Source organism: Oncorhynchus nerka, linkage group LG17, assembly GCF_034236695.1.
Source record: "Oncorhynchus nerka isolate Pitt River linkage group LG17, Oner_Uvic_2.0, whole genome shotgun sequence".
Taxonomy (NCBI): Eukaryota; Metazoa; Chordata; class Actinopteri; order Salmoniformes; family Salmonidae; genus Oncorhynchus; species Oncorhynchus nerka.
The window spans coordinates 6,846,453-6,871,160 of NC_088412.1; the positions used below are offsets into that span (position 1 = coordinate 6,846,453).

General features: G+C 46.5%; 1 pseudogene; it reads right to left on the minus strand.

Annotated features, from left to right (window-relative positions):
• Window positions 1-1,556: 1,556 nt before the first annotated feature.
• On the minus strand, window positions 1,557-23,294 carry LOC135561393 (E3 ubiquitin/ISG15 ligase TRIM25-like; annotated as a pseudogene).
• Between the last annotated feature and the right edge of the window lie 1,414 nt (window positions 23,295-24,708).

Sequence of the window (24,708 nt, forward strand, 5' to 3'; positions counted from 1 at the left end):
TGTGTTTCATAGACACCTGGTGCCTCTTCAAAAGGCAGGAGATTGATGGTAGACTGATGGACGCCACGTTGGCAAAGGTGTCTTCGTTCTCCTCAATGGCTTTATTACAGACAGCCAGTATATCATTCCTGTCCCTCACCATTTCCTCCACTGTCCTCTCCTGCTGGTCAGTATATCATTCCTGTCCCTCACCATTTCCTCCACTGTCCTCTCCTGCTGGTCAGTATATCATTCCTGTCCCTCACCATTTCCTCCACTGTCCTCTCCTGCTGGTCAGTATATCATTCCTGTCCCTCACCATTTCCTCCACTGTCCACTCCTGCTGGTCAGTATATCATTCCTGTCCCTCACCATTTCCTCCAATGTCCTCTCCTGCTGCTCAGTATATCATTCCTGTCCCTCACCATTTCCTCACAAATGTAAAAGCATTGGATTGGTGTTGACGTGGAGTTTACATATATATATAGCTCACTCCATGGGGGAGTACAACCATTACCTCTCTCCTCTTTCACATCCCTCTATCATCACTCCATGGGGGAGTACAACCATTACCTCTCTCCTCTTTCACATCCCTCTATCATCACTCCAAGGGGGAGTACAACCATTAACTCTCTACTCTTTCACATCCCTCTATCATCACTCCATGGGGGAGTACAACCATTACCTCTCTCCTCTTTCACATCCCTCTATCATCACTCCATGGGGGAGTCCCAATAAACTCTCCTTCCTCCTGAAGTGGAACATTCCTTCTCTACTCCTCACAAATGTAAAAGCATTGGATTGGTGTTGACATGGGGTAGAGGGAGTTTACATAAACCAGTCATTTCCTTTAAATCCACGATGGGAAGTGGACAAGTTCACACTTAGAAAGGAGAGATGGAAGTGGGAGAGAACCAGATAAAGTTGTGGAGATAAAGGAATATGTGAGTATAAACCCTCCAGGTACAGATACTGTATGTAGAACCATAGTAAAGACCAGTATGGACTATCAATACAGGTACTGTATGTAGAACCATAGTAAAGCCCAGTATGGACTATCAATACAGATACTGTATGTAGAACCATTGTAAAGACCAGTATGGACTATCAATACAGGTACTGTATGTAGAACCATAGTAAAGACCAGTATGGACTATCAATACAAAGTGACCATTTAGAATGAGGCCCAGTTCAATGAGAGGAAGTCTTAACAGAACTGGGGGATGACAGACAGGAAGTGGGGGGTGGAGATCTAATATATTTTTGTGCCAAACACAAAGCATGATATTGTAATAAGTCTACACCCTATTCCCTACGTAAAACACTACTTTAGACCTGGTCAGAAGCACCGTAGTGTACTACGTAGGGAATAGGGAACCATTTGGAACAGAGACAGTAATTCCCCTGAACATCTTCCTCATCTGGTTTCTTCAACAGCCCTTCACTCCTCCCCTCTTCCTCCCCTCCTCCCTTTTCATTCTATTCTATCAGCCACACCACTAGCTCACCTCCACACAATACATTTACAAGTTAAAGACACACCTTGGAATAAATAACAAAGGAAAACTATTACTAGATGAAGTTGAGTGTTTTTTATTATTTCCCATCACCATAAATCATATTTAATCACTGAACAGTAGCAGACCTAACTTCATCTGTTCCTGACTCTGGATAGTGGATTAAAAAGACCATCAATCTCCAATGATATTAAAGTACTATTCTGAACATTCCTGATATACTGAGTGGCAAGTCAAGATATCTGTTGGTTTTATTGTTTGGTCAACAGCACCACCTGCTGGACAGGTTTAATGTTGCTGGACTGAGCAGTATGGGAGGATGAAAGATGGCACATTTAGGGCCGGTTTCCTGGACATCTACATTGAACATACTGTTTAGTCCAGGACTAGGATTAATCTGTCTCTGGGAAACCAGACCATATAGTTTAGTAGAAAGTAAGTGATACCAGCTTGTAGTGGGCTGACTAGTCCAGAATTGTCCTTTAGTTCCTGGACCATTTTCCATGCAGCTCCAGGTGACAGAGAACACATCAATTAGGACCGAGCCAACAAGCTGATCAATGACACTGAGGAGAATTACATAGAGACAGAGAACCAACTGAGAAAACATATCAATGGTTCTAATTGACAACCAATATACATCATGATTCATGGAAATGTACAAGTTTAAAACATTGTATTGCATTTTAATTAATAACAAATCAGTTTACAGTTTAACCAGCTCAGCAGTACCAGAGAGACAAAACCCAGGATAGAGGGGCTGAGTGAATGTGGTCTGGACTATGTGGAGGAGGGTCATTGTGTCAGAGACACTGTAGAAGGACAGAGTACCTGCCTTGTGATCCAGGTACACTCCTACTCTGGAGGACTGAGGGCCTGATACTTTAGTCACAACATTATTGTGTCTGAAACAATAACCACCTCTATAGCAATGTAAACTCCAGGACTTGTTATTGAGTCCAAATCCACTATCTGTCCCTGTTCTGCTGATGTCTTTATATGAGACTGCTGTAATAACAACCCCACTCCACTCCACCTCCCAGTAACAGCGTCCAGACAGACCTTCTCTACACAGAACCTGGTACCAGTTGGTGAATCTGTCTGGATGGTCAGGATATGGTTGGACTTGGCCTGTACGTTTCACCTTTCTGTTCCCTTCAGATAGAGAGAGGTGTGTGTAGGTCACCTTTCTGTTCCCTTCAGACAGAGAGAGGTGTGTGTCTGCTGTGTTTGGGTCCAGTGTGAGCTGACAGGAATCTGGGAGAAGAGCAGAGACCAATGAGGGGAGTGGGAACAATAAGTTAAGTCAGATACTGTATCTACCCTGTCTTTGATTAGAGCACAGCAGAGATCAAATCAGAGAAATATGAGGAGTCAGATAGATACCCAGTCTTTGATTAGATCTACTATTGCTATATATTTCTAGAGGGATTGTTAGGAGTGTCAGTAAAAAGAGACTGTTAGTTACTTCACAATAAAGAGACTCACATTGTAACAACTGTTCTCTGGTCTTGGGCTCTGGAGGCAGTACAACATCCACTATATTCACTACAGACACACAAACACATTGACAGAGAGAGGGAATGTTATCATCAGACCATATTCCACATGTATATGACTAGTAGGGAACTTTCAATGGTCTAAAGTTGATGTTCTTATTGTTTTCAACACACCTGTAGTGGAGATCTTGGTCCATTCTCCTTTAAGGAAGTCTTCTAGTTTCTCTCTCAGTTCAGACACAGACTTACTCACATCTCCAAAGTACTGAAGAGGACGGACAACGATGCTGGGTAAGTCTGAAGATACACTGATACTGGAGAGAGACTGATAACTCTGGAGAGAGAGAGAGAGAGACTGATACTCTGGAGAGAGAGAGAGAGAGAGATAGAGAGAGAGACTGATAACTATGGAGAGAGAGAGTGTGAGAGAGAGAGACACTGATAACTCTGGAGAGAGAGAGAGAGAGAGAGAGAGACTGATAACTCTGGAGAGAGAGAGAGAGACTGCTAACTCTGTAGAGAGAGAGAGAGAGAGAGAGACTGATAACTCTGGAGAGAGAGAGAGAGAGAGACTGATAACTCTGGAGAGAGAGAGAGAGAGAGAGAGAGACTGATAACTCTGGAGAGAGAGAGAGAGAGAGAGAGAGAGACTGATACCGGGAGAGAGAGAGAGAGAGAGAGAGAGATAGAGGGACGGACAGAGAGAGGGGACGGACAGAGAGAGAGAGAGAGAGACGAGAGAGAGAGATAACTCTGGAGGACGGACAGAGAGAGGGACGGACAGAGAGAGAGAGAGAGAGAGAGGGAGGACAGAGAGAGACTGATAACTCTGGAGTGAGATGGAGAGAGAGACAGAGAGAGAGAGGGACGGACAGAGAGAGAGAGGGGGACGGACAGAGAGAGACAGAGAGAGGGGACGGACAGAGAGAGACGGACAGAGAGAGAGAGAGAGAGAGGGACGGAGAGAGAGGACAGAGAGAGAGGACAGGGACGGACAGAGAGAGAGGGGGACAGAGAGAGAGAGGACAGAGAGGGACGGACAGAGAGAGAGGGACGGACAGAGATAGAGGGACGGACAGAGAGAGGGGGACGGACAGAGAGAGAGAGAGGGACGGACAGAGAGAGGGGAACAGAAAGAGAGAGGGGAACGGAGAGAGAGAGAGAGGGACGGACAGAGAGAGAGGAGCGGACAGAGAGAGAGGGACGGACAGAGAGAGAGGGACAGACAGAGAGAGAGAGAGGGACGGACAGAGAGAGAGAGAGAGAGGGACAGACAGAGAGAGAGAGAGAGAGAGAGAGAGAGAGAGAGAGAGACTGATAACTCTGGAGAGAGAGAGAGAGAGAGAGAGAGGGACGGACAGAGAGAGAGAGAGGGACGGACAGAGAGAGAGATAGAGGGACGGACAGAGAGAGACGGACAGAGAGAGAGAGAGAGGGACGGAGAGAGAGGGACAGAGAGAGAGAGGGACGGACAGAGAGAGAGAGAGGGACGGACAGAGAGAGAGGGGAACGGACAGAGAGAGGGGAACGGACAGAGAGAGGGGAACGGACAGAGAGAGGGGAACGGACAGAGAGAGAGGGACGGACAGAGAGAGAGAGGGACGGACAGAGAGAGAGGGACGGACAGAGAGAGGGGGACGGACAGAGAGAGAGGGGCGGACAGAGAGAGAGGGACGGACAGAGAGAGGGACGGACAGAGAGAGAGGACGGACAGAGAGGGACGGAGGAGAACGGACAGAGAGAGAGGGGGACGGACAGAGAGAGAGGGACAGGAGAGGGGACGGACAGAGAGAGAGAGAGAGAGGGGAGAGGGGGACGGACAGAGAGAGATGGACGGACAGAGAGAGAGAGAGAGAGAGAGAGGGACGGACAGAGAGAGAGGGACGGACAGAGAGAGAGGGACGGACAGAGAGAGAGGGTTGGACAGAGAGAGAGGGACGGACAGAGAGAGAGGGACGGACAGAGAGAGGGACGGACAGAGAGAGAGGGACGGACAGAGAGAGGGGAACGGACAGAGAGAGAGAGGGACGGACAGAGAGAGAGGGACGGACAGAGAGAGAGAGAGAGAGAGGGACGGACAGAGAGAGAGGGACGGACAGAGAGAGAGAGAGAGAGAGGGACGGACAGAGAGAGAGGGACGGACAGAGAGAGAGAGAGACAGAGAGGGACGGACAGAGAGAGAGGGACGGACAGAGAGAGAGGGTTGGACAGAGAGGGACGGACAGAGAGAGAGGGACGGACAGAGAAAGAGGGACGGACAGAGAGAGGGGAACGGACAGAGAGAGGGGAACGGACAGAGAGAGGGGAACAGAAAGAGAGAGGGGAACGGAGAGAGAGAGAGAGGGGACGGACAGAGAGAGAGAGGGACGGACAGAGAGAGGAGGGACGGACAGAGAGAGAGGAGACAGACACAGAGAGAGAGAGAGAGGGACGGACAGAGAGAGAGAGAGAGAGGGACAGACAGAGAGAGAGAGAGAGAGAGAGAGAGAGAGAGAGAGAGAGAGAGAGAGAGAGAGGGACGGACATAGAGACGGACAGAGAGAGAGAGACAGAGAGAGAGAGAGACAGAGAGAGAGACAGAGAGAGAGAGACAGAGAGAGAGAGACAGAGAGAGAGACAGAGAGAGAGAGGGACAGACAGACAGACAGAGACGGACGGACAGAGAGAGAGGGACGGACAGAGAGATAGGGACGGACAGAGAGAGAGAGAAGGACGGACAGAGAGAGAGAGACAGAGAGAGAGGGACGGACAGAGAGAGAGAGAGGGACGGACAGAGAGAGCGAGAGGGACGGACAGAGAGACATATCCCAGTTAATTTCATATCACATGTAACAAGACAGTTTAGTTACCTGGAGGAAATGGATGTGATCCTCTGTGTGTGAGAGCTGCTCCAGCTCAGTGCTTCTCTTCCTCTGCTCAGCTATCTCCTGCTTCAGTTGCTCCAGGAGTCCTTCAGCTTGACTCACTTGAGCCTTCTCTTGGGCTCTGATCAGCTCCTTCACCTCAGAGCTCCTTCTCTCAATGGAGCGGATCAGCTCAGTAAAAATCTGATCACTGTCCTCCACTGCTGACTGTGCAGAGCGCTGGAGAGAGAGAGAGAGAGAGAGAGAGAGAGAGAGAGAGAGAAAGAGAGAGAGAGAGAGAGAGAGAGACAGAGAGAGAGACAGAAAAAGACAGTAGGTTCAGTAGCCTCTCTGCACCTCATTGAGTCAGAACCCTGCTCTCCAGGTCCACCAGGCCTTGTCCTCCCTCCTGGACAGACAGGTACAGAACACTTCTTGGTCCTGCTCTACTCTCCTCCCTCCTGGACAGACAGGTACAGAACACCTCTTGGTCCTGCTCTACTCTCCTCCCTCCTGGACAGACAGGTACAGAACACCTCTTGGTCCTTCTCTACTCTCCTCCCTCCTGGACAGACAGGTACAGAACACCTCTTGGTCCTTCTCTACTCTCCTCCCTCCTGGACAGACAGGTACAGAACACTTCTTGGTCCTGCTCTACTCTCCTCCCTCCTGGACAGACAGGTACAGAACACCTCTTGGTCCTGCTCTACTCTCATCCCTCCTGGACAGACAGGTACAGAACACCTCTTGGTCCTGCTCTACTCTCCTCCCTCCTGAACAGACAGGTACCGAACACCTCTTGGTCCTGCTCTACTCTCCTCCCTCCTGGACAGACAATCAAAGAGGTCACAGGTCAAATAAAATAAAATCAATTGTATTTATATAGCTCTTCGTACATCAGCTGATATCTCAAAGTGCTGTACAGAAACCCAGCCTAAAACCCCAAACAGCAAGCAATGCAGGTGTAGAAGCACGGTGGCTAGGAAAAACTCCCTAGAAAGGCCAAAACCTAGGAAGAAACCTAGAGAGGAACCAGACTATGTGGGGTGGCCAGTCCTCTTCTATATATATATATATATATATATATATATATATATATCTATATCATATCATCATTCAGAACTTTAAGCATATCTTTGGGAGGACGTCCAGCCTGTTTGACAAAGACAAACAAAGATTTTTTCCAATTTTTGCTGACAAAATAATCAAATGTAATGTTTTTTACCAAAATCTTGACATGGAAAGCAGAAAGCTGTGATCAATTAAATACAATGTTAACTAGATATTATCTGTGTCATTTATAGCCTGGCACAGATAGTAAAACTACATTAAATACAACGTTAACTAGATATTATCTCTGTCATTTATAGCCTGGCACAGATAGTAAAACTACATTAAATACAACGTTAACTAGATATTATCTGTGTCATTTATAGCCTGGCACAGATAGTAAAACTACATTAAATACAACGTTAACTAGATATTATCTGTGTCATTTATAGCCTGGCACAAATAGTAAAACTACATTAAATACAACGTTAACTAGATATTATCTGTGTCATTTATAGCCTGGCACAGATAGTAAAATTACTGTAGCGACCCGCACAGAGAGCTGTGTGTTATGTGTTCGGCTAGTAGGTGGTTGTGTTGTACTTACCAGTAAAACTAGATAGTGTTATATAAATAATCTAAAGCTCTGGTTAAACCGGATGCCCTCAGTCAAGTCTAGAGCCTGTGTGCAATAACATAATTATCCTCGCACAAAACAGTTCAAGGGAAGGACACACAGCTGCCATCACGCAAATATTACTCCCCTGTAAAACTACAAAGAGCATCCTGCAACACTAACGAGCTTAGAAGTGCCAAGTTATCTCGCTGACATTGAACCCTGCATGCACTCCTGCAAAGACAGGAAACAGCTGAGCCTAAAGCAGACATTACCAATATACACGTTTCCTGGACACACATACATTTCATGAAGCACTGTACACACACACTCTACCCCCCCCCCCCCTACTGGTCGGGTGCCAAGAGCAAAGGACTTTGCTGTGCACCAATGGGGCCCGCTCTGGCTAGAGCAAGGCCCGCCTCCAACTCTTCAGGACCAGTCAGAAGACCAACACGACGAGACTCCACCTACATTATTCTGTGTATACATTCTGCTGTAAACTCTGGCTGAGCAGCCTAATTATTCTGACTCCTCACAGGAGTCACATTCCTTAGGTCCATGCACGATAAACGGCAGGACAAGATATCTTTGACCAATAAACGGCCTTTTTGATACACCTGATTCCACTCTGTCCAGCGTCGTTGATTTACATTCCCTCTCCAGTATGTAACACTAACAAAATGGTAGCAAGAGGATGGTTATTCCTGGATTCGATCTATGATAAATTAGTGTGAGAGGACGAAACAGATCAGCGGCTCAAAATCAGACGGAAGAGTGACCCACAGCTATTCGTCTTGCCTCAGGAAATCTGATCGGAGCGCTCTACTTGAAAGGTGAGCAGAGCCTGTTAAATCGAAATCTGCATATTGTATTATAGTCTAAACCAAATTTTGATCAGAAAGTACTGAGCGTGAGTATGAATCGTTGCCAATTTATTTTTTACATACATTTTTTACAGGCATTGATTAAGGATATCTTGTTTTGTATAAAGACAAAAGAAAAAGGAAAAAAAAATGATTACATTTTTTAATTTTTTATTAATTGGCCTATACTGAGTTATTTTAATAGGAATGAGTGAATTGTGATTGACCAATGTGTTAAATTCCTTCGGGACGCTGTTTGTTCTGAAATCTGCATAGAAAACTGTCCTAATTATATATATATTGGGTTGTGTATAGAGGTGAGGAAAAGCAGAGGCTGTGTTTTAACATGTAATGGACACAATTATGGATGTTGGAATTTCAATGTGAATTTCGTATGAATGAATGTAGTATTGAGAAAACATATGAACCAGAGTTGACGTTCCATGATTTTGAGACCGGGGAAATTAAATTGAGAGAAACGTTTGTCGCGGAGTAAACCGCTAGGTTGGGATACGTAACTGGGCTATTATGCACACGTGCTGATAGACAAAGCTACCTTAGTAGTCGAATGGCCGTGCAACTTTGATTGACAGCCGCCGGGCTAAAACACTGATTTTCGCTTTTTTCATTCCTGTTGATATTGCCTAAAGTTTCAAATTATTCTGACAATTGCTATAGAATCGCTCATATTTACTGATATAAGTTCTTAAAGGAAGTTACTTAATTATTTACAGAAAGTATTTAAATAATTTGCAGAACAATTTTTTGGGGGTTCTTCTATTTTTCGATATTTCCTAAGGAGATAGATTTATTCTGACAAATGTTATAGAACCGCTTGAATTTGCTAACATATTGTCCCAAGAGGGGATTGCTCAATCATTTCTAGAAAATACCTAAAATAAATCGCTGAACATTTTCAAATTACTAGCGGAGAAACACACGTAGCTGTCACCACACAATGATAAATCTTTTGTGTGCGGAGGTGGGTGCGCATGCGAGGAGTCTGAGCTAACACCACAATACGGGCTGGGTATACAAAGATAGAAATAAACACATATTACACAGGACGTAGTACAGGAATGATTGAAACCTAAAGGACACATTTCAGACATTACCAGATGAGCTAGAACAGGAATTAGGAAGCCATATAAGACCTTTTTCAGATAATCACTGCCTCAGTTATATCTTGCCTAACCGCGTTAATAATTATCTTAGCAGTTCACGTAATTATTTTGTGATAACATGCCTGGCTCAAATACACCCAAACTTAAGTTCAATGAATACTTACAACAGCGCATGACTAATAGAGCGGGAGGGAAAGACCAGTATAAAAAAATTAAAATAGTGTGGGAGGGGGTAAGACTGAAATGGATACAGACGGGTTACCTTAGAGGGGGACCTCCAGTAGACGAGGAACTCCAATCTATGCAAAGAGGGCTGGAAGAAGCCGTAAAGGGAGCAAAAGCAAGTGAGACAGAGGGGAACAAGACTCATTTGTTCAAGAACCACGGCACTAAAGAGAGAGAGCGAGCCGAAGCGGAGTTAAAAATAGGGACGTGGGCAATAGAAGAAAGTAGAAGAGTGCTGCCAAAAAACAAACTGGACATGTTGTGTGTGGCCTTAGCAGAGAAAAAAACTCCACTCGAGAGTTTACCCACAGTACCCCAAGTGGCCAACGCCAGCACGGCGTCTGCTCCTCCCTCACTATACCCAGAAATACCATTAGAGGTGGCCCAACCTCCACCATACTCAATGGGGCATAACCAACGTGGGCATTCTCACAACCCGTTCAAAGGTAACCCTTTCCTCACCGGGACCCAGCCCGCGATACAGGCCCCAGTGCTAAGCGTACAGGCGGGCCAGCTGAATGGGGCTATGAGCTTCGGAATAACAGGAGGGCAGATAGAGTGTGAGCCACTCCCCACCACCAGCAACTCCACATACAGGTCACACCCCCCAGAAGCGAGAGCACCAATGCAAGGAAGGAGCTTTCCCTGGAAACTCCGCCGCCCCCCTCCTGATAGATCTCGGAGGTGCTGTGGGCTCCTTCACAAGCCCAGGAAATAGAGCTGCAGATGAGCGTTTCCCCCTGGAGGCACAACGACCAAACCCCAACTACTTCCATCTAAAGGGTTCCCCACGAAGCCTCCAAGTCGAGGAAGGGTCCTATATCAGCCACGTGAGCCAGGCGACGGAAGATGATGAGGAAAAGCAACAGAAAGACACCCACCAGTTTAGAAATAGACTGTGAAATACAACACTTAAGGAGAGAATTAAGTGAATCAATAGCCCAAGCCAAGGGCCAGAGGAATAATGAAGGCAGAGGGATGAGTGAGTACCACATCGAAGGCATGATGAAGGGAAAGGTGACTGACGTAACCAACACCCAGGGGGCGACCGCAACCCGGAAGTCTGCCAGGGTGGCTGGACTAAGATCTCAAGGAGTGACCACGAGAGAGGACTGGGACCTGGAACCGGGTGGAGCCAGCATGTATCCTCTATTCCCAGCAGATGATCCACGCTACGTAGAGTACCAACCCTGCAAAATGACTGACTTGACCACACTGATGGAACAGATGCCCAGCCTACATGGAGGGGCCTCCGCATGGCTACACCAGCTGCAGACTCTGACCTCCGGTCTGGATCTCTGCCTAGGAGACATGAAAGCACTACTATCCAGAGCCACCAACCATGGCACCATGAACGGCATCATGACAGCAGCCGATCTCGGAGCCCAGCCAGCCACCCTGCCCCTAGATCGATTCAGGACCGTATTATGGGATGAACTGCGCAGAGCTTATCCTACTAAAAGGAACCATGCCACCCTGTCCTCCTTCATTATCAACCCAGGTGAGCATCCAGCAGAATATCTGGATAGAGCTAAATCCACCTGGAGATCAGTCCATGATGAACCATTTGACCATACAGTCACCACCCTCAACATGTGGAAAGAGATGGTGGTCACTGGCTGCCCAGGGGATGTAAAGATCAAACTGAGAGGAACGGTGGGACTGATCGCACTTACTTTGACCCAATTTAATGTTCATGTGCACCACCATGTGGGCCAACACAATAAAGACAGAGGGGGATCCGAGAACCAAGTCCAGTCCCTCCAGGTACAACTCCTGAAACTCCAATTGAAGGAAGCACAAAAAGGAGAAAAACCTAAGAAACAGATGGTGGTGGAAGAAACCCAGGAGTCAGCCACCAAAACAGACATCCCTCAAATAGTGGCCCAGACTGTGTCTCAGATGATTCAACAGCAGGCCGGTCCTCAACCAGCCAACCCGGGGCCTACTCCAGTGGGGCAACCTGGAGTTCCTCAGCCTTGGTATCCTCCGCAACCACAACTTGCATACCAGCCGCAATGGATACCAGGCCATCCCAGGGGAGGGGTTTGTTTCAACTGTAGAACTCCAGGGCACTACTCACGAGAGTGCCCATACCCACTCACACCACAACAACATCAGTGGAACTCTACGAGAGGTCCATATGGGAGGGGAAGGGGTGGAAATAGACCTCAACAGTACGAACATCAGCAACCAGGACCCATACCCATGCATCAGCAACCCGCATACAACCAACCGCAGTTCCAGGGAATGACTGGGGACACCATGCCCTGGCCATAAAAATGCCCACCACCCACGGCAGGAGAAGAGAGACAACACTTTCAACAGCACACTGAACCAACAATGATGTGCGAAGTTGAGGGTGTCCCCCATCAGTTCCTGGTAGACACAGGATGCACCTATTCTACTATCAAGTTCCCTCACATACTACTGAAAGTGGAGTGGAAGTATCCACCAACCCTCCCTCTTCAACACCTGATCGCCCAGCAAGAATTATGATGATGCCACTCCAGCCGACGCCCACGCTGTCTGAAACCCAAGAAGTATACTGGCTAAAATGCCTACCCACAGGGCCTACCACCCCTCACATCCAGTTGAACCTGTTAGAGCTACTAGTTCCCCTTTGGGAACTCCCCCCACCCCCCCTGAGCTGTAATGTGGCGCAGGGAACGCAATAAATAATCCTAAAAATATTTAACCTCCACAGAATCGCAAGAAAAATGGCTCAAATGAAAGATAAAGAAGTTATTTATCTACCCAGCAAGTCTTAATTGGTAGATAAATAACTTCTTTATCTTTCATTTGAGCCATTTTTCAAGCGATTCTGTGGGGGTTAAATATTTTTAGGATTATTTCTTGCGTTCCCTGCGCCACATTACAGCTCAGGGGGGGTGGGGCTTGATCCCAAAGGGGATCATGTGGCCCTGAAAGGTTAACATGTTATAAAGGTCTACAGCAATCGTGAGGGCGAACAGACACACACACGTTGTTCAATCCATCCTGAGGGAAAGAGAGAGAAATATCCCAGCGCGCATTGGGGAAACTTTTTTTTTGCGTCACCGAGACGTTTGGGCACGCTGAACGTCTCGTGAGCGCGCGATTCTCACAGTTACACGCCTCATCGAAAGCAGGCTTCACGCTGAAGACGTAGAAACTGTTTCCATGGTTATAACTGCTTGGGAAGTGTGTATACGATGACGTCGAAGTGGTGGCAACTTTTTTCATTACAAGAGAGACTTTGGGAGAATGCATGCCCTGAGCCTTCTGCTTTACATAGAGACAAAATTTAAACGGTTTTAGAAGCTTTAGAGTGTTTCCTATTCGATAATAATTTTTATATGCATATATTAGCAACTTTTGACAAAAATGTATCATGTTTTATATGGGTACCGAATTCCTCCAGAAGGGGCAGTATTCAGGGGTAGCCTTAACAGGTTTTAAGTTCAACCAACTGACAGCTCAAATCTACACTCTGCACCCATACAAGACTCCCCAAGCTGAGATCCATTGCACACTCAATGCAACAGAAACTGATGACTGCCCCTAAACTGAAGACTGGGACGAAGACATGATGCACCTGACCCCACCTATCAGGTGTTGTACCATTGTGTGTGGCCCTGAGGGGGTGGCAGCACCGGTCATCCTACGATCAAGGAACCTCCATGCACAACCTAAAGAAACCATATCAAAACACCAATGGGCTCATACCCATTACATAATGCATGTTTTCAGGATATTAGTATAGATTACACCGACATGGGCCCCGACAATGTATTCTAAAGATAAACGCTATCTCCTAGTTATGGTAGATAGGTTCTCCAAATGGGTAGAAGCAATACCAACAGCGAAGGAGGATGCTAGGTCAGTCGTTAAGTGGCTACAAACCAAACTAATACCCAGGTATGGCATCCCAAGACAAATCATATTTGACAAATGGCTCACAAGATTTGGCATAACACACAGATTTGGTTCTGTGTACTACTCCCAGTCCCAAAATCTGGTGGAACGTTAAACCAAAAGCTGAAAGCTAAGATAGCTAAAGTATGTGCAGGTACGAAGTTGACATGGGTTGAAGTCCTGCCTCTGGTGTTGATGGCAATGAGAGCATCACCAGGAGCAGGCACCCATCTCTCTCCTCATGAGATAATGACTGGTAGAGTCATGCCTGGTCCACCAAGGGAGGGAGGTCATATGCCCGCCCTTGATGTACAAAAAAATTGTAATGTCTAATTATGTGAAAAAACTGACGGTTCTCTCTGCAGCACTCTCTACCCAGGTTCACAAGGTCCAGGAGGAGGAGTCTGCCGGGGGACACGCCACCACTGAAGGTAAAGGTTGGTGACTGGGTGAGGGTTAAAGTCCACAAGAGAAAGTGGCTGGAACCCAGGTGGACTGGACCGTACGAAGTGAAGGAGGTTACTTCACACTCAGTCCAGGTCAAAGGTAAATCAGGCGCACCTTGGCACCACCTTACACATTGCACTCCAGCCCCAACTCCTTCCAGAACACTGACAGAGGTCAGAGCTGATTTGAACAGCCTAAATTTGATTCCAAATGAAGATATTCCTGACTCAGGTAATGGGGCATCAAACCCCTCTATCCCTGATAAAGGAACCTCGCCCAGTTAGAGGGACATTTCTCCCTCCCTGGGTGAGGCTAGGAATATCTGAACCACTGTTTGTGATATTCCTACTGATATTTGGGGTGTCCCTGGGCACTTTCACATGGTTAATAGAACAACAAACACATACTAAAGCATCAACCCCTCTCACCCCAACCCCTATCCCTGATACATTCCTAGCACCACTCCCTTCAATCTCACACACACAAAACGCAGCACTACACCTACAGACCCACCATGCACACCAGACAAGGTTAGAAGCACCACCTTATGTATACCGACGAATGCAACCGCCACCATTATGCTATAGTTTTCACGTCTTAAAAGACGTGAAGAGGGGGACTCAAAAATTTGGTTCCTACCAAATTGTTTGGTTGCTTCATATTTTATTTATATTGTTCACGTCTAATAAGATGTGAAGAGGGGGATTTGTTATATAAATAATCTAATATAAAGCGTTACTAGCAGACCAAAGCTCTGGTTAAACCGGATGCCCTCAGATAACTCTGGGCCCAGTGTCTTCAGCCTTCAGCCAAGTCTAGAGCCTGTGTGCAATAACATGATTATCCGAAGGACACACAGCTGCTATCACGCAAATATTACTCCCCTGTAAAACTACAAAGAACATCCTGCAACACTAACGGGCTTAGAAGTGCCAAGCTATCTCGCTGACATTGAACCCTGCATGCACTCCTGCAAAGACAGGAAACACCTGAGCCTAAAGCAGACATTACCAATATCCACGTTTCCTGGACACACATACATTTCATGAAGCACTGTACACACACACTCTACCCCCCCTACTGGTCGGGTGCCAAGAGCAAAGGACTTTGCTGTGCACCAATGGGGCCCGCTCTGGCTAGAGCAAGGCCCGCCTCCAACTCTTCAGGACCAGTCAGAAGACCAACACGACGAGACTCCACCTAAATTATTCTGTGTATACATTCTGCTGTAAACTCTGGCTGAGCAGCCTAATTATTCTGACTCCTCACAGCAGTCACATTCCTTAGGTCCATGCACGATAAACGGCAGGACAAGATATCTTTGACCAATAAACGGCCTTTTTGATACACCTGATTCCACTCTGTCCAGCGTCGTTGATTTGCATTCCCTCTCCAGTATGTAACACTAACAATAGTAAAACTACATTAAATACAACGTTAACTAGATATTATCTGTGTCATTTATAGCCTGGCACAGATAGTAAAACTACTGTAGCGACCCGCACAGACAGCTGTGTGTTATGTGTTCGGCTAGTAGGTGGTTGTGTTGTACTTACCAGTTCCCAGTGTTCGCGGGGTCCGACATGGCAATCAACCTGCTATCTGCCAATCACAGGAATGCCTGGGATGTTCTTATGCCGGGCATCCTGGTGGTTGGCGGAGTGGCGTGGAGGGGGCGGGGCATTGGAAGTTAAGGTTCAGCCTTTGTTCCCTCTCTTACGTCTGGGCTTCACAAGAGAAGGTCCCGATTGGCTTGTGGGGTATCTTTCATTTATTTGGCGTGAGCTAAGGCCAAACAGTAGCCTGTGTAAAGTTGCTAATAAACCGTCAATTCGTAACTCAATTCTCTGTCTGGACAATTGTTCCTTTATGATCTAGTCAGGTCATTACACTACATTAAATACAACGTTAACTAGATATCATCGCCACATAACTTATGTTGGATTTAAAAGACACCGTTACCGTTAGTAACGTCTGTTACACTGTAACTTACAGGCAGCCTCACATAAAAACCTATTGGTTAACAAAGCTTTGATTATGACCAAAGTCTATAGTAGTGAAAACTCTCTCTCTCTATTCTAACTTACCACACATTCACATCACTGCCTCGACATGAATGTGTCCTGTCAGAGCCGTTTCCTATCCGTTAACTGTTAACAGTCTCGAGCCACAGCTTAACCAATGAGCTACAAGGAGGACTGACAGTCACGAGCGGTGCAGCAGCCTCTGCAGCAGCAGCCTCCCCCGGGTCCTAGTTAGTGCCCGCCCGGTAAGACGGTTAAGATGCGATGGAACGGAGAGAAAATAAATCACAGAGAAAATATATTGACTGATGTATTGAATTGTTTAGGGAAGCTTTAGCTTTGGCTTTAATACATTCTGAAAATGCTTGAAAACCAAAAGAGAAAAGAATAGTAGCCCTCCTCAGGAACAACAAAACCCACACAGACCAACTTCTTCTTCTATGATATAATGGAGGTCCTCAAACCAACGTTAAATGTGCATGGCGCCACCTACTGTTCTGGAGTGTGTTCAATCACGGTTTACACCACTCTAAATCCTCCTACCTAACTCAGTACTTCTGAGAAAATAAAAGAGTCCTACTAACTTCTAATAGACCCTCCCCCAAACCCCAAATCCCTTCCAAGTGTAATGTTTACTGTTAATTTCTGATTGTTTAATTCACTTTTGTTTATTGTCTATTTCACTTGTTTTGGCAATGTTAACATATTTCCATGCCAATAAAGCCCTATGAATTTAATTCAATTGAGAGAAATACAGTTCCATTTTAATGTATAGGGGACATGAGTCGTCATGGTTACTCATGGTTATGTGATGAGGCAGGCCAGTTGGTTACATGAACCAGTCTATTCTCTGAAAGGGGTCCAGACAGCCTGTTCCCAACAGTGGGGTCAGTGGGATTGGATTGGGACCCCTCTCTCTCTCTCTCTCTCTGACTGGAGGAGAGAAGTGAAATGGTGTGTCTACTCTGGTCAACAATACTCACCTTGAGAGACTCCACAGCCTGTTGGAGCTCCTTCAGCCTCTTCTCTCTCTCCTGGAATCTCTGCTGGACCTTCTGCTGACTCATCCCCAGCTGCCTCTGTGGAGAATCACTCTTCAATGAGCTATCAAGCTTTATTAGTCCAGTAGATCAATAGTATAGTAATGTGACATAGGACCCATAGAGAGGAAGGTCTACAATCCTGAGGAAGTCCCTTTACAATATTATATTATGTTGCTATGTGAATGATTATAGTTTTTATGGTAGGCCTACATGTATCAAGGGGTTGAGACTGAACGTTGGACTAATAAAAGGCCATTCAGAATGATAACAGTGTTTGACTTTAGAAAATGGTGATACATTTGATAATAATCCAAGATGGCGTAGTCGTATCGTCTCTCTGTAAATATCGTCTCTTTTTCATATTGTTTTAGATATTTTTCTTCGCATATCTTTAAAAACATTTTGCTAAATCTAAGCTTCCAAATACTCTCCTGCAACCCGCCTCACCCAATGTAGCTACTTTTCCTAAAGTATTTATATTTACTTCGGAACCGGAACCCCTCAACTGAAGCTAACCACCAGCTATGCTAGCGGTCTTCAGCTAACCGGTCATCAGCTAACCTTTAGCTCGGAAAGCTCTCGCCAGTTCGAACAACGCGACGCTAACCAGAGCATAACGGACCTATTTATTTTTTTATCCCCGGATTCCCACCGTACACGGAACATTTTTCAGCTGGATCTTCACAACTAGCTATCGAGCTAAACCGCAACCCTGGTTGATTACTCCTGGCTAGCGTTTCCACCCACGTAGCTTGAAGCTAACCCGGCCAGACCTCCTGTGCTCCTAGCATACTCCTGGGCTACAATACCCGGACTCACGACCGGTCTATCGATGTCACTGCATTAAGAGGAATAAACAGACTCACCCCACCGCGACGTCCTCCAAAGGCTAACTCTCTAGCCCTCGCTATCTCCTTGCTTGCTAATTCGGCATGCTAACTGCTAGCTTGTTTAACCCAGGTCCGCTAACTACTACCTTTTTTCCCCCGGCCTGCTAATCTGTTAGCTTGTTAGCACAGGCCTCCTAACCGTCTGCATCGCCGCGTCCCAAACACGCAGTGGCCCATATGTACTTTCTATCTCTTCCCGATTTTTAAAAATTTGTTTATACCTTCCGGAAACCTGCCTCACCCAATGTGATACGGAATCGCTATTATTTTTAATTTTTAGAAGACACTCAAGAACCTCCAGAAGCTAACCAGCTAACTAGCTACAAGCTATTTAGTCATTGTTAGTTTCTTAACCTGGATAACACTCGCCAGTCCAGCCCCCCTGCCCCATCCACCGCTGCCCCTGGACTCTGATCACTTGGCTACATAGCTGATGCACGCTGGACTGTCCATTAATCACGGTACTCCATTCTGCTTGTTTGTTTTATCTGTCGGCCCCGTTGCCTAGTCAATGCCATTTTACCTGCTGTTGTTATGCTAGCTGATTAGCTGTTGTCTCACCCACTGTTTTAGCTAGCTTTCCGAATTCTACACCTGTGATTACTGTATGCCTCGCTGTATGTCTCTCTCAAATGTCAATATGCCTTGTATACTGTTGCTCAGGTTAGTTATCATTGTTTTAGTTCACAATGGAGCCCCTAGTCCCACTCCTCATACCCCTGATACCTCCTTTGTCCCACCTCCCACATATGCGGTGACCTCACCCATTACAACCAGCATGTCCAGAGATAAAACCTCTCTCATCATCACCCAGTGCCTGGGCTTACCTCCGCCATACACGCACCCCACCATACCCCTGTCTGCGCATTATGCCCTGAATATATTCTACCATGCCCAGAAACCTGCTCCTCTTATTCTCTGTCCCCAACGCTCTAGGCGACCAGTTTTGATAGCCTTTAGCCGCACCCTCATACTACTCCTTCTCTGTTCCGCGGGTGATGTGGAGGTAAACCCAGGCCCTGCATGTCCCCAGGCACCCTCATTTGTTGACTTCTGTGATCGAAAAAGCCTTGGTTTCATGCATGTCAACATCAGAAGCCTCCTCCCTAAGTTTGTTTTACTCACTGCTTTAGCACACTCTGCTAACCCTGATGTCCTTGCCGTGTCTGAATCCTGGCTCAGGAAGGCCACCAAAAATTCAGAGATTTCTATACCCAACTATAACATCTTCCGTCAAGATAGAACTGCCAAAGGGGGAGGAGTTGCAGTCTACTGCAGAGATAGCCTGCAAAGTAATGTCATACTTTCCAGGTCAAACAGTTCGAAGTACTAATTCTGAAAATTACTCTCTCCAGAAATAAGTCTCTCACTGTTGCCGCCTGCTACCGACCCCCCTCAGCTCCCAGCTGTGCCCTGGACACCATTTGTGAACTGATTGCCCCCCATCTAGCTTCAGAGTTTGTTCTGTTAGGTGACCTAAACTGGGATATGCTTAACACCCCGGCAGTCCTACAATCTAAGCTAGATGCCCTCAATCTCACACAAATCATCAAGGAAGCCACCAGGTACAACCCTAACTCTGTAAGCAAGGGCACCCTCATAGACGTCATCCTGACCAACTGGCCCTCCAAATACACCTCCGCTGTCTTCAACCAGGATCTCAGCGACCACTGCCTCATTCCCTGTATCCGCTACGGTGCCGCAGTCAAACGACCACCCCTCATCACTGTCAAACTCTCCCTAAAACACTTCTGTGAACAGGCCTTTCTAATCGACCTGGCCCGGGTATCCTGGAAGGACATTGACCTCATCCCGTCAGTTGAGGATGCCTGGTCATTCTTTAAGAGTAACTTCCTCACCATTTTAGATAAGCATGCTCCGTTCAAAAAATGCAGAACTAAGAACAGATACAGCCCTTGGTTCACTCCAGACCTGACTGCCCTCGACCAGCACAAATACATCCTGTGGCGGACTGCAATAGCATCGAACAGTCCCCGCGATATGCAACTGTTCAGGGAAGTCAGGAACCAATACACACAGTCAGTCAGGAAAGCTAAGGCCAGCTTCTTCAGGCAGAAGTTTGCATCCTGTAGCTCCAACTCCAAAAAGTTCTGGGACACTGTGAAGTCCATGGAGAACAAGAGCACCTCCTCCCAGCTGCCCACTGCACTGAGGCTAGGGAACACGGTCACCACTGACAAATCCATGATTATCGAAAACTTCAACAAGCATTTCTCAACGGCTGGCCATGCCTTCCGCCTGGCTACTCCTACCTCGGCCAACAGCTCCGGCCCCCCCCGCAGCTCCTCGCCCAAGCCTCTCCAGGTTCTCCTTTACCCAAATCCAGATAGCAAATGTTCTGAAAGAGCTGCAAAACCTGAACCCGTATAAATCAGCCTGGCTTGACAATCTGGTCCCTCTATTTCTGAAACTATCCGCCGCCATTGTCGCAACCCCTATTACCAGCCTGTTCAACCTCTCTTTCATATCGTCTGAGATCCCCAAGGATTGGAAAGCTGCCGCAGTCATCCCCCTCTTCAAAGGGGGAGACACCCTGGACCCAAACTGTTACAGACCTATATCCATTCTGCCCTGCCTATCTAAGGTCTTCGAAAGCCAAGTCAACAAACAGGTTACTGACCATCTCGAATCCCACCGTACCTTCTCCGCTATGCAATCTGGTTTCCGAGCCGGTCACGGGTGCACCTCAGCCACACTCAAGGTACTAAACGATATCATAACCGCCATCGATAAAAGACAGTACTGTGCAGCCGTCTTCATCGACCTTGCCAAGGCTTTCGACTCTGTCAATCACCATATTCTTATCGGCAGACTCAGTAGCCTCGGTTTTTCGGATGACTGCCTTGCCTGGTTCACCAATTACTTTGCAGACAGAGTTCAGTGTGTCAAATCGGAGGGCATGCTGTCCGGTCCTCTGGCAGTCTCTATGGGGGTGCCACAGGGTTCAATTCTCGGGCCGACTCTTTTCTCTGTATATATCAATGATGTTGCTCTTGCTGCGGGCGATTCCCTGATCCACCTCTACGCAGATGACACCATTCTATATACTTTCGGCCCGTCATTGGACACTGTGCTATCTAACCTCCAAACGAGCTTCAATGCCATACAACACTCCTTCCATGGCCTCCAACTGCTCTTAAACGCTAGTAAAACCAAATGCATGCTTTTCAACCGATCGCTGCCTGCACCCGCATGCCCGACTAGCATCACCACACTGGATGGTTCCGACCTTGAATATGGGGACACCTATAAGTACCTAGGTGTCTGGCTAGACTGCAAACTCTCCTTCCAGACCCATATCAAACATCTCCAATCGAAAATCAAATCAAGAGTCGGCTTTCTATTCCGCAACAAAGCCTCCGTCACTCACGCTGCCAAGCTTACCCTAGTAAAACTGACTATCCTACCGATCCTCGACTTCGGCGATGTCATCTACAAAATTGCTTCCAACACTCTACTCAGCAAACTGGATGCAGTTTATCACAGTGCCATCCGTTTTGTCACTAAAGCACCTTATACTACCCACCACTGCGAGTATGCTCTAGTCGGCTGGCCCTCGCTACATATTCGTCGCCAGACCCACTGGCTCCAGGTCATCTACAAGGCCATGCTAGGTAAAGCTCCGCCTTATTTCAGTTCACTGGTCACGATGGCAACACCCATCCGTAGCACGCGCTCCAGCAGGTGTATCTCACTGATCATCCCTAAAGCCAACACCTCATTCGGCCGCCTTACTCTGCTGCCTGTGACTGGAACGACTTGCAAAAATCGCTGAAGTTGGAGACTTTTATCTCCCTCACCAACTTCAAACAGCTGCTATCTGAGCAGCTAACCGATCGCTGCAGCTGTACATAATCTATTGGTAAACAGCCCACCCATTTTCACCTACCTCATCCCCACAGTTTTTATTTATTTACTTTTCTGCTCTTTTGCACACAAATATCTCTACCTGTACATGACCATCTGATCATTTATCACTCCAGTGTTAATCTGCAATATTGTAATTATTCGCCTACCTCCTCATGCCTTTTGCACACATTGTATATAGACTCCCCCTTTTTTTCTACTGTGTTATTGACTTGTTAATTGTTTACTCCATGTGTAACTCTGTGTTGTCTGTTCACACTGCTATGCTTTATCTTGGCCAGGTCGCAGTTGCAAATGAGAACTTGTTCTCAACTAGCCTACCTGGTCAAATAAAGGTGAAATAAATAAATAAAATAAAATAAAATTTGTAACAAACTCAATATACTCAAGGTTTGTGTTCATATGTGTGGATCCATTTAATTTCATATTGTATATAATATAATGATCTCATATTCAAACAGTCTTAGTTCCTACTGTATATTTAATTCCTTGTTTATCAGACAGTCACCAACATGTTGTTCTGGTCTTACCTGTTTCTCAGTCCTCTCTGCTGCAGCTGACACTGTATCATGGCCTTTATGTTCTTCCATCACACACTGATAACATATACACTGCTGATCGGTACGACAGTAAACCTCCAGCAGTTTGTCATGATGAGAGCAGATCTTCTCCTGTAGTTGTGCCGTGGCTTTGACCAGCTTGTGCTTCTTCAAAGCAAGAGATTCATAGTGAGGTTGGAGGTGAGTCTCACAGTAAGAGGCCAGACATACCAGACAGGACATGAGGGCTTTCTGCTTTCTGGTCCCAGTGCAGACATCACACGCCACATCTCCAGGTCCAGCATAGCACAGAGCAGGAGGGGGAGCAGCCTGGAGTCCTGTCTTCCTCAGTTTCTCCACCAGCTCAGCCAACATGTTATTTTTCCTCAGATTAGGCCTTGGAGTGAAGGTCTCTGCACTGAGGACAGCTATAGACCCCTTTCAGGACATCCTGATCCCAGCAACCCTCAATACAGCTCCTACAGTAACTGTGTCCACAGGCAGTAGTGACCGGCTCCTTCAGTAGATCCAGACAGACAGAACAACAGAACTGGTCCTGGTCCAGCAGAACTCCCTGTTGAGCCATTTGGACGGTTGTTCACACGCACACAGACAGACGACACAGAGGCTCAGATCAGTTTCGTTTCCACAGAAGAGAGTTTGTGGGAGGTATGGACTTTCTGGTTCTGCCAGATATGTGAGTTTAGAGGGAAGGAAGGAGGGAGGGAGAGAGAACTGCAGGCAACGTTGAGAAGGAGACAAATATACAGTTTCTATGAAGTACATATCTATAATTATTTTAATGATCTTTATAATGCCTTATAACTCACTTATGTGTTATAACACTGATTATAAGTGTCTATAATGATTAATACGTGGTTGTAATGAGGAGGGAACTTGATATTGATACAATGTACTATAGGTGAAATGAATACTGTATGTATTGACTGATCATTGAGAATGAGGTACTACTTTACATTACAGTGTGGTTATTACTGACAGGTCTAGGGTCAGGGTTAGAGGTACTACATTCAGCAGTAACCCTAGTCATATCTAGGACTAAAAAGAGAAGACGTTTTAAAGTCAGAGTTCTTTGTATCTCTTCTTAGTCATACAGATCCCCCACATCTTATAGGTGGACGGGGTTATGAACATATACAATACATTATTTCTGAAACCAGATGAAATGAAACTGTCTTTCAGCAAGAAATGCTTCTCTAATAATCCTAACCATGGCTGGGTGTCTTCAGAGACTGAGAGGTAGAGAGACACACTGTCAAGGTGACAGGTATCCTAGTGGTTTAGAGACTGAGAGGTATAGAGACACACTGTCAAGGTGGCAGGTATCCTAGTGGTTTAGAGACTGAGATGTATAGAGACACACTGTCAAGGTGACAGGTATCCTAGTGGTTTAGAGACTGAGATGTATAGAGACACACTGTCAAGGTGGCAGGTATCCTAGTGGTTTAGAGACTGAGATGTATAGAGACACACTGTCAAGGTGGCAGGTATCCTAGTGGTTTAGAGACTGAGATGTATAGAGACAAGTCAAAACATCTGTCTCTTTCATGTCCAAACTCTTATTCTATTCTAGTCATTATATGATATTGTATTATATAATATTATGATATATTACATCCATAGAATCCACTCAGTGTAATGATGATTGTGTGTTGTGTACATTGATTGAATGGTTAGGACTCTCTCTCTGTATTCACAGTTTAAATCCCTAGAGACCAGGAGACCTAAAGGAAGCATTCAACACTGCATCCCTTCATCCAGTCATAGTAAACTGTCTGTCTGTCTGTCTGTCTGTCTGTCTGTCTGTCTGTCTGTCTGTCTGTCTGTCTGTCTGTCTGTCTGTCTGTCTGTCTGTCTGTCTGTCTTGTCTGTCTGTCTGTCTGTCTGTCTGTCTGTCTGTCTGTCTGTCTGTCTGTCTGTCTGTCTGTCTGTCTGTCTGTCTGTCTGTCTACTGTGACAGATGTAAATACAACCAACTTCTCTGAGCTTCTCTCTCACGTCACCCCGCTCCTCCGCTCTCTCCACTGGCTTCCAGTTGAAGCTCGCATCCGCTACAAGACCATGGTGCTTGCCTACGGAGCTGTGAGGGGAACGGCACCTCAGTACCTCCAGGCTCTGATCAGGCCCTACACCCAAACAAGGGCACTGCGTTCATCCACCTCTGGCCTGCTCGCCTCCCTACCACTGAGGAAGTACAGTTCCCGCTCAGCCCAGTCAAAACTGTTCGCTGCTCTGGCCCC